The 10794-nt window shown below is 28.7% G+C and overlaps 1 pseudogene; it reads left to right on the forward strand.

Moving 5' to 3' along the window:
- Nucleotides 1-4916: 4916 nt before the first annotated feature.
- LOC142642569 (putative calcium-transporting ATPase 13, plasma membrane-type) overlaps nucleotides 4917-10794 on the forward strand; it is a 37221-nt pseudogene continuing 31343 nt past the window's right edge.

Genomic DNA, 10794 nt, shown 5'->3' on the forward strand with positions numbered 1-10794 from the left:
CAACCTTTCTTCTTCCCTCACATTCTTATCTCCCCACTACCCTCTACTTTAATATAATTCTTCATCTTTCCCTTTATCTTCCTCTATTTTTGTCTCTTCTTATTCACACCCTCTTATTATAAATTTGTCACTATTTCTTTCATTCTATGCATAGTTTTCCCTTACAAAAAAAAGGTTATCTCTCTCTCTCTCAATTTTTGGGTGGATTTTTATTTTTTATTTTTCTTGCATCTTCGCTTTAGGTTGATAATTTTTTTATATTCTTTAATCTACTTTAGGTTAATGCGATTTAGTTTAGTTTTTTTTTTTTAATTGTTGTGTTTTTTTTTTCTCTTTGATTGTTAAATGTTATCCTATTGCGTTTTAAATAATTAAATATAGCATATAAAAATATAATATTATTCTACTACATAGCATGATTTGAATAATTTAATTTGGTAGTTATTGTAATTTGATAACATGATTTTTATAGTGCTCAATTTAGATGTAAAACTATGAGACTTTAATTATTTTTGTTTATTTTTTAATCATTTGTGGTGGACAAAGTACTCTTAATAATTGAATTAGAAGTACTCTATAATGCCATTTATTTAGAGAAAAGCAAATGTTGGCTAAACAAAAATTATTGGATGAGAAACAAATTTTATCTTTCGCAATTTTACTTTATTATTATTATTATTATTATTATTATTATTATTATTATTATTATTATTATTATTATTATTATTATAACAATGCATATATAGAAATTTAATTCTTAGGTTTTACTAATAATTGCTTATTTGATAATCTGTTTTGGGTGGACGAAATTACAATTTCTGCAAAGAAAATAACCTTAGTAGATTATAAATAACAAATTGTTTTCCTAATTGATCGAATTAATCATAGTTAATTTTTATTATTATTTTTAGTTACTTTTTTCAGTTTTTTGGATTGTAGGCACAAAAATAAGTTTGAGAAAGTTTGTTTAAAACTAAAAGAATAATTTCCAAATTTTATATTATTTTTAATGACTCACACAATGTTATAAATAAATTTTATTAAAAAAAATACATATTTTAGTTAACTTACCTTTTGAATTTCTGAGAAAAATTGTATTTTTTTTCATTTTAGTACAACAAAAATTATTAAATTTATGATTTATGATTATTCTTATAATAAATAAAAATATAATTACAAAATACATTACTCTTTATTAAATTAGTTTAAATTGTATAAAAAAATTTAATAAAACCATCATAAAAATAATTATCATGCGCAACGCCCAGGTTCACGGCTAGTTTACCTAACAAGTATACATTTTTTGGGATATGCCCACTTATTGCTTTGCCATTGAAAAATATATTGAGATATTACCTAACTTAAAAGCTAAACACCACTCATATGTTAATCAACCAATAGCAACTTTATATGTGAAGAATAGAGCGTTTTGTATTGGCATTCTTTTTTTCTTTTCTTTTTTTGGTATAGGCATTCTTTTTTTTTTATTGTTGATAATATATATATATATATATATATATATATATATATATATATATATATATATATATATATTAAGTGGAAGTATAATTAGAATTCAAATTGAACCAAAATTAGTTTCTAATTGCATGTAGTCTACTTAGGGCGGAGATGACCACCTTATTCACATAAACCATCTTAATATCACTATTATTGAATGTTTCATTGCGTAATTAAGCACAAACTACAAGTTATTAAAATTACAGAAGGGACACTCTAAAGCCATTAAAAATTGAGGTTAGCTAGGGATATGCCCACTTGTTGCCTTGCCATTGAAAAATGTTGTGATGTAGAAGAGGAAGTTGATGGAAGGTCTTTATAGCATAATAAACAAAAGGTTAAAATACCATTAACCTCTTATGGATTTAAATTTTAAAAAATAACGTATGTGAACTTCCCTCATACATTGTTGAAATCAAACTTTAGTTCAAGTCAAATGATTCGGTTAGCAGAAAATATAAATTACCTTACCATGTTGAAACAAATATTAGGATTATGTTTCATTTTAATGAATACATTAAAATATAACATGTGCCTCATGGGGTAGAGAATATACGTTTAAGCCTTTCTGGAGTAGTAAAAGGTTACTTAAGATTCGCATAATAACAAGACTATATGGTATTTCAAAAAATAAACATAAAAATCTTATTTTAACAATGTTCAGATATTTCATACTAGGAAGAATCCTGAAACATGCTGGAGGGTTATACAAAATCTAGTGAGTTTTTCAAAGGAAGCCAAAAAATACTAGCAAGTCAAATATAGTGAGCTTTAAGCCTCCGGTGCCAATTAATAGAAATTGTACCATGTAATTTAGTGTTAATTTATGTCAAATCATTTTGCTTTATGTTAGATTTTTTACTAGTTTTATAAAATGTAGAGCTAATGGAGCTAACTTTTCTGAGTTCTATTTGTCACTTCAGTAATAATTTTTGTTCTCTTGCCAATTTATATCAATGTTTTTATTAGGTGGACTCCACAATATATCATCCTTAACAAACACCTTAAAGTGTCCATTAACATTTCCCTTCATTGTTTTAGCATTAACTTAATTTTATGTATAGTTTTTAAAACTTCAATTTTTTTTTTCATTTTTCTCACTTTTTTTCAAAATAAAAGTATATTTAAGTAAATTTTCAGCAAAAAACTTTTACTAAAAAGTTAGATAAGCTATGTTTAAATTGATAAATAAGAAAACATGTTGAGAAAGAAAGAGTCGATTGGAAAGAATCAACTAGGAATAGTTACACATATAGCCTGATGAGAAAGAAAGAATCAACTAAAAAGTCTAAAATGCAAAGAAAAATATGGAAACATATTGAAGACAGGAGGCATTACGCAGGTAATTTCCTACCAAAACCAAAAAATTTCTAAGGCATTTTGAAACATTCATTAGTATATTTTCTCTTCTGTACCATCATCATGCAATCATATATATGAAAATAATTCCAGGGAAGTTTCTTCAAAGCATAAGGCCACTTTAGGAATTACTTACGTCTACTGTCAAAAAAATAAAAAAGAAAAAGAAAAAAGAGAAAAAAAAAGTAATCACCTACGTCTAATAGAAATGTGAGCTATTTTTTTTTCCTAGGAAAGTTTCTCCAAAGTTATTTTTCACGAATGAGAGACTATAAATATATAGTCACAGAATAGGCACACTATTTCAGGAATAATTGTTGTATACACACTTACTGACTTAAATGGTAAAAAGAAAAGGCATAATTATTCGGTATTTTTAATATAAACGTGGTATTAATTTGTGTAGCCATGTGATGTAATAAGGAGTGGTCAATAAAAAGTCAAACACTTCGGCTTTTTATTATTATTATTATTATTATTATTATTATTATTATTATTATTATACTCTATCAAATTAATGGGACTTCACCTTATTATAATATATATACCAAAATAGTTCTATCAAAAATATATATATTAAAATAGTGGGCAAGTCACAAAATTAAGGAAAAACGTAAAGGAATTACTCAAAAGTCATATATCGAAAATAGATACATGTTTCAATGTAAAAACCAAGTATAACATTAACATCTAAGTATAAGGGAAAATCCAAATAACCTGCAAAATAAAAATAAAAATAAAAATGTGGTGTGTTACAAACTTACAATATCTCCATACAATTAAAGGTTCACTTTGTAATAAAAAAAAAAATCAAAGGTTCACTTTCTTCTTTTAAAAAAAAAATATAAATATAAATATAATAAAAAAGTAGAAGTAAAGGTTCATTTTATTTATTTATTAATGAGAAATAAGTAAAAGTTCACTTGATTCTCCGATGGAAAAAAAAAATTAAAGTTCACTCAAATTTGATCCTATTAATTATTATTTGAGTAAACTATGTATTTGGTCTCTAACTTTTACACCATATTTCAGTTTGGTCTCTAACATTTCAATTGTGTTAATTTGGTCCCTAACCTTTCAATACCATATCAATTTAGTCCCTGTTATTATTTTTAGGATGAAAATTATTAACGTTACTAATAGCCAAAATAAAAAATTAGTTTTTGTTGATGTGACAATAAACTAATTTTTTATTTTGGCCGTTTGTAATATCATTAATTTTCATCTAAAAGAAAATAGCAGAGACTAAATTGACATAACACTGAAAGATTAAGGACCAAATTGATACAGTTGAAAGATTGATAATCAAATTGAAATATGGTGTGACAATAAATTAATTTTTTATTTTAGCCGTTTGTAATATCATCAATTTCCATCTAAAAGATAATAGCAAAGACTAAATTGACACGACACTGAAATATTAGGGACCAAATTAATACAATTGAAAGGTTGATAATCAAATTGAAATATTGTGTAAAGGATAGAAACTAAATACGTAGTTTACCCTTATTATTTTCTTATAAAAATTGAAAGTATTCAAGAATCAACATTTTTAAATATTAAATATTTTGAGGTGAGCCTTTCTTATCTCCCTTTTTCTTTTTCTCCTCCAATTCCTCGTTAATTGAGTTATGCACAAAATAAGTAGTAGATGTAGAACCATTAAAATAAATAAATAAATAAAAGGTGAAAATATTGAATAATATGAGTATTGCTATCATTACATATTATTCCAATTTTTAAGGAAATTGTCTCTAAGAAAAAAGAGTAACATAGGTCTGTTACATGTATAAAAAAGAAGCTCACATCCCGTTCCCACTATCTACCGATTTCAACAAGAAGCTGCAGACTATATATATATATACAAATGAAATTGTTACGAGTATTGCTTATTATACTCTCCATTTTCTCTTATCATTACTCTGCCTCTCTTTGCAACAACCCTAAACTCTGTGTTTTCACAAAATAAACAAATAAGCAAATTCTCTTTGTGCTTTTTTTAGTCTTCGTGTTCACAGACACTCTCTTATCTCTCTACTAGGCTCCATTGCCATGTCTACGTTGAGGTTTCGAAAGCCTAGAGAGATATGTGATGAAACACAAGAAGTCAGGTGCTCAGTCTCCAAGAGCCACAAACGAAGATGGAGGATGGCTTTCACAGCCGCCGTATCTTTCATCAGGCTCCCTTTCACTTTGTCAAAGAAAGTCCTCGACAAGGATGGCTCCCTCTTGTGCACCCTTTCCTTCGTTGCCACTGACGTGCAGCTTATCAACGAGGACTACCCACTTGACAACAATGCCGTTACATTGCTTATTGTTGATCCAACAAAGCTTCCTGACATGGTAAGGGATAAAAACTTTGAATCTTTGTGTGAGTTTGGAGGGGTTCAAGAACTTGCTTTAATTCTTGAAACCGATGTCAAAAATGGTATCAATGGTTGTGAGGCTGATCTTATTCACAGACAGCATGTTTTTGGTGCAAACAAATACTTACAAAAAACCACCACCAAAAATATTTTTAAGATTTTTGTTTGCTGAATTAATTAAAAGATACAACTATTTTAATAATATTGGCTGCGCTGTACTCTCTCTTGGCTTTGGTATCAAGCACCATGGCTGGAAAGATGGGTGGTATGACGGTGGGAGTATCATTGCCTTTGTCTTCTTGGTCGTTTTTGTGTCAGAAGTGATTGACTTTAAGCTATGAAGGCAATTTCAGAAGCTCTCAACAAAGAGCAGTGATATAAGAGTGGAAGTTTTGAGAGATGGGAGGCGTTAACCTATATCAATATTTAATGTTGTTGTGGGTGATATAGTGTTCTTGAAGATTGGTGATCAGATTTCCTCAGATGGGTTATTCTTGGAAGGACATTCTTTGAAGGTGGATGAGTCTAGCATGATTGGTGAAAGTGACCACATTGCGATCACTGAAGGGTATCCCTTTATGTTATCAGGCACAAGGGTCACAGATGGCTTTGGTTTCATGCTTGTCACTTCTGTAGGCATGAACACTGGATGGGGCGAGATGATGAGTTCAATAAACCGTGACTTGAATGAGGAGACGCCATTGCAAGCACGCGTCAACAAGCTAACTTCTTATATTGGCATGGTTGGCGTGGTGGTGATTATGCTTGTTAATGTTGTTATGTTGATTCGGTACTTCACAGGGAGCACCAAAGATGACAAGGGAAACAAGGGATTCAAAGGTAGTAACACAAAGTTTGATTACGTGATGAATTTAGTATTGAACATTGTGACTGCTGCTGCCATTATTCAAGAAAGCTTGCCTTTGGTTGTCACTCTTAACTCTGGTTTATTCAATGAAAAGCATGATGCGGCTGACCATGCCATGGTTAGAAAACTATCTTCTTGCGAGACAATGTGCTCAGTTATAGAGTTTTGGCTTGGAAAGGAAGCAGGAAAGATGACACTTCTGCGGGTTTGGCAGGTAATATTCTCAAACTAATACAAGAAGCAGTTAGCTTAAACATAACTGGTACAGTTTACAAACCACTTCCTATATCAGTTCTAGAGATTTCTGGTAGCCCAACTGAGAAAGCAATTCTTTCTTGGGCAGTATTAAAATTGGATACGAGTATTAATATTGATGAAGTAAAGCAGAATTATCACACAATCCACGTAGAGACCTTCAATTCAAAAAAATAAAAATAAAATAAAAGAGAAGTGGGATTTTGGTGAAGAGGAACAATGAGAATACCATCCATACTCATTGGAAGGGAGCTACTGAAATTATACCGGCCATGTGTTTAGCTTATTATGACAGAGAGAAGGGGTGCTGAAAGTAATGGATGAGGAGGAAAGGTTGCAGCTAGAGATTATTATTAAAAATACTAATCGCTAACCCGTGTGATACACAGAAAATGTATTGAGTACAATATGTAATTTAATCTTGGTTTATTTTACGACAACACCAAAATTGAATTTGTAAAATAAAATCATATAGCTAAAACATTTGTTAATAGTTATACGTTTTAGACATTTATTAAACTATATTATTATTGTTGTTGTTGTTGCTGTTGTTATATCAACTTAATAGTATTTAAATATAGGATACCAACATGCTTCAAGAAAATGTCCAACACTGAAAACAACTTTGAAAACAAACTCAACTAAACAGTTTGATGAATAAATATATTACAATCTATAATATCAGCCAAGAAATAAACTTTAAAACCAATATGAACATAATCCACGTCAAGGAAAACCATTTTGATCATCTAAGAATACTAGTCACTAAAGTCATGAAAAACACAGGATTCATTATAAAAAAAAGAAGCATCTTTAGTCTTTATAGATTTTGCATAAGTACCAAGACACGATGACACATGCTCACACACAAACCATTAAAGAAAGAATCAAAGAACATACACAACATGTACGTATGCTATGAAAATAAAAATAAGAAAAACAAAAGATACATAAAAACACGGACAATTAAAGAAAAAAAATATTTAAAAAAAAAAAAGAAGAAGCTAGGAATAGAAATATAAGATAAAGATGGGTTACCCTCAAAATGAATAATCCATGGATATTCATTGAAATCTTCTTGACAATTTCAGATAATGGAAAAAATTAACTCAAAAGTTAAGATGTTAAAACTTTCAAAATGCCAAAAAAAAAATTAAAAATTAAAAAAAAAAATCAGAAGATTCAAAGCTTCAAAAGTATTGAAAAAGAATAATCCATGGATATTCATTGAAATCTTCTAGACAATTTCAGATAATGGAAAAAATAAACCCAAAAGTTAAGATGTTAAAACTTTCAAAATGCCAAAAATTTTATAAAAAAATCAGAAGATTCAAAGCTTCAAAAGTATTGAAATAAAACAATATATATATATATATATATATATATATATATATATATATATATATATATATATATATATATGCAGTAGAAAAATGCAATAGAAAGAAGGGTTACTCTCAAAAGAATAATCCATGATTATAGCTTTTTTATTATTGAAATTGGCCAGACAATTAAACGTAATGCAAAATGAACTGAAAAATTTATATGTAAATCAAACAATTAGAAGATTTTGAGCCTAGAATATATTGAAACAAAACAAAAATTATGTGACTACACAATGGAAAAATATAATAAAATGATGAGTTAGCCTTTAAAAAAAAAATCTATGTCTATAGTTGTTGAATTTTGAAATCTACCAGACAGTTTCAGATATTGCAAAAATTGAACAAAAAATGTTAAATTTTGAAAGGCAAAAAGAAAAAAAGAAAAAAGAAAAAGAAAAAGAAGAATCAACAAAAAAAATATGTCTACACAACATAGAAATATTAGAGGAATATGAGTTATCTTTTAAATGTTAAAATTCAAAATATTAAAAATTTTAAAAGGTTAAAAAAAATTGAAGATTTAATTAAAAGATTCAGGCCTAGCAATTAAATAAACAAAACAAACAATTGACAAACTTATAAGAAAAAGCAACAAAACTAATATTTTTATTGAACAAATCAAAAACCCTAACCTTGATGCATTGACCAAAGAAGGAGAGGAGTCCAATACATAAGTGGAATATGTGAATTGTGAAGCATGAGCCACCATCAAAAAAAATCTCGAAGAAAAAGAAGTTATAAGGAGAAAATTGTGTTGCGGCAAAAGAAGATAATAGTAGATCTGATCATTGAGCACTTTATGCACACAAGCGCGTGAGAATTAACAAAGTGAGACTTTGTGTTAAAAAAACAAACAAAAAAAAAATTAAAAAATTAAAAATTAAAAACTTAAATTCATAGAAAAGATAAAGAGAAAAAGAGCATTATTATAAGTTTGGCAGTTTCATTGGACCAAAGCAATTGGATTTTCTGGATCTTCATTGGAGATAGAGATTGGAGTGAGAAAGAAGGAAGGAGGCAATTGACGCTTAATTCACCATATGTTTCTTTAGGTTTTTTTAGAAACTTGGAGTCGGGTCTTAAAACTAGATAATAATGAGAGAGAGAGAGAGAGAGAGAGAGAGAGAGGTGTTTGTTTGTTAATTGGTAACTACCACACAACCGAAGAGACAAAATTTTGTGAAAATATCACTGAAACGTTTCTTTTATTCCACCAAATGAAAAGACACAATGTTTTGGTGTTGAATATACAAATAGGTGTTTATTGACCAAAAAGGTACATATTTACCGAAAATGTGTCTATTGAATGAAAATGTGCCTATTGAAAAATGAAAAGTCACAACTATTCAATATTTTTAAATGTATACGTGACATTAATTTATGTAGTCACATGGCGCAATAAAACGCAGTCAACAAAAAGTCAAACATTTCAATTTATGTAGCCACATGGCGTAATGAGGCGTGGTTAACAAAAAGTCAAACATTTCGACTATTAGTTATTATTAGTCATTAACCCGTGCGATGCATGTGTTTATCTCTTTGAGTTGCTTTTGATATGAAACTTGTAAGTTCAAGTAGAACATGTTCTTAGCAACAATAAAAGTCTGTTTGGATACAGCTAAAAACTGAAAAATTCTGTAGCAAAATAATTTTTTAATGTGTGAAAATCACTGTTCATGGCCAATGAACAGTGATAGGTGCGCATCCAGCAAAAAAAAAAGTGCTGAAACGCAGACGCACTGCGTTTCAACCCAATCCAAACCCATCCTAAATGCCACCATAAAAAGGTTCATACCCAAAGCATTTGTACGTATAATGTAGTTTTAGTTGATATAAAGTGTTTTTTATTTATTTTATTTTTGAAACCATTACAAAGTTGGCTGATAACAATTGTGCAAAATTTTTATAAATTGAAATTATGAAATGTCTATAGATTATAAGACACAAGTTGATAGTAAGTTTCACCTTGTGTAGTAACTCATAAAACAAATAATTAAAATCATAAAATCAAATTTCCAAAGTGAATCACACCTTTTGCTAATGAGACAAATTGAAGCATTCTAACATCTTAATTCACGTATAGTACATTGCAATATGTTGAGATATTTTTCTTGATGGATTCTCCTCAGATGTTTTGGTACATCCATTTGGAACATTCACTTTCCACTTCAATTGCTCATCATCTTAATCAAAAACTTCAATTGATACTCTACCCAAGATGAAAATTCCTAAACTTTTTTGTTTTCTCAAGCACTAAGATTCATACACATAAGTACATAAATATACACACACACGCACTCACATGTATATACAAACTAAATAATAGACTAACCACAAAAATATTTAAGCTCATTTGCTTCTTTTTCTTTTTCTTTTTGAGGTAGGTAGATAATGAGGGAGGGAAGTGTGGGGTTTAATCTAATATAAGGTACCCCAAAAATGCTATTATCACTTGAATGCCTGAGTTTTTATTTTGGTTTTAAAAATTAATGAAACTTTATTTTAGTAAAGAATTAGATTTCTTTTCTGAACTTCCAAGAACACCATCAATCTTAACTTACTGTTAGCCTTGCAGAAACGATAATTGCCAACCTACTTAAATGAGTTTTCAAATATTAAGTAAGCAACTTCTTCATATGGTCTGAGTTCTAAAAGAATGCTAGGCCTAGGAGTTGCACAATGCACTGAACAGTCTTTTTTTTTTTTCTTTTTTTTTTTTTTCAGATAATGCAATAGCCAGGTATTCATCTGCTATTTTCAATGGTTAGTTCTTTACTCTCTTCTTTTTTTTTTTTGAAAAAGTCTTGTTAGTATCATTAGGTATATGTTGTGTAATGAAATTTATTCATCTAAGAAAAATAAAATAGATAAGAATGATATTAGAAACAATCAAGTAGCAACATCTCAGTTAATACGAAAGGAAAAAAGTTAATTTTTTTTGAGGGAAAAAATTGAACTTAGTACTGTTTAGTAGGTTTTTTACGTATTTGTTGTGTGATGAAATCTATTCATCTAACAGAGAGAGAGAGAGAGAGAGAGAGAG

The sequence above is a fragment of the Castanea sativa genome, chromosome 7 (assembly GCF_040712315.1).
Source record: "Castanea sativa cultivar Marrone di Chiusa Pesio chromosome 7, ASM4071231v1".
Lineage (NCBI taxonomy): Eukaryota > Viridiplantae > Streptophyta > Magnoliopsida > Fagales > Fagaceae > Castanea > Castanea sativa.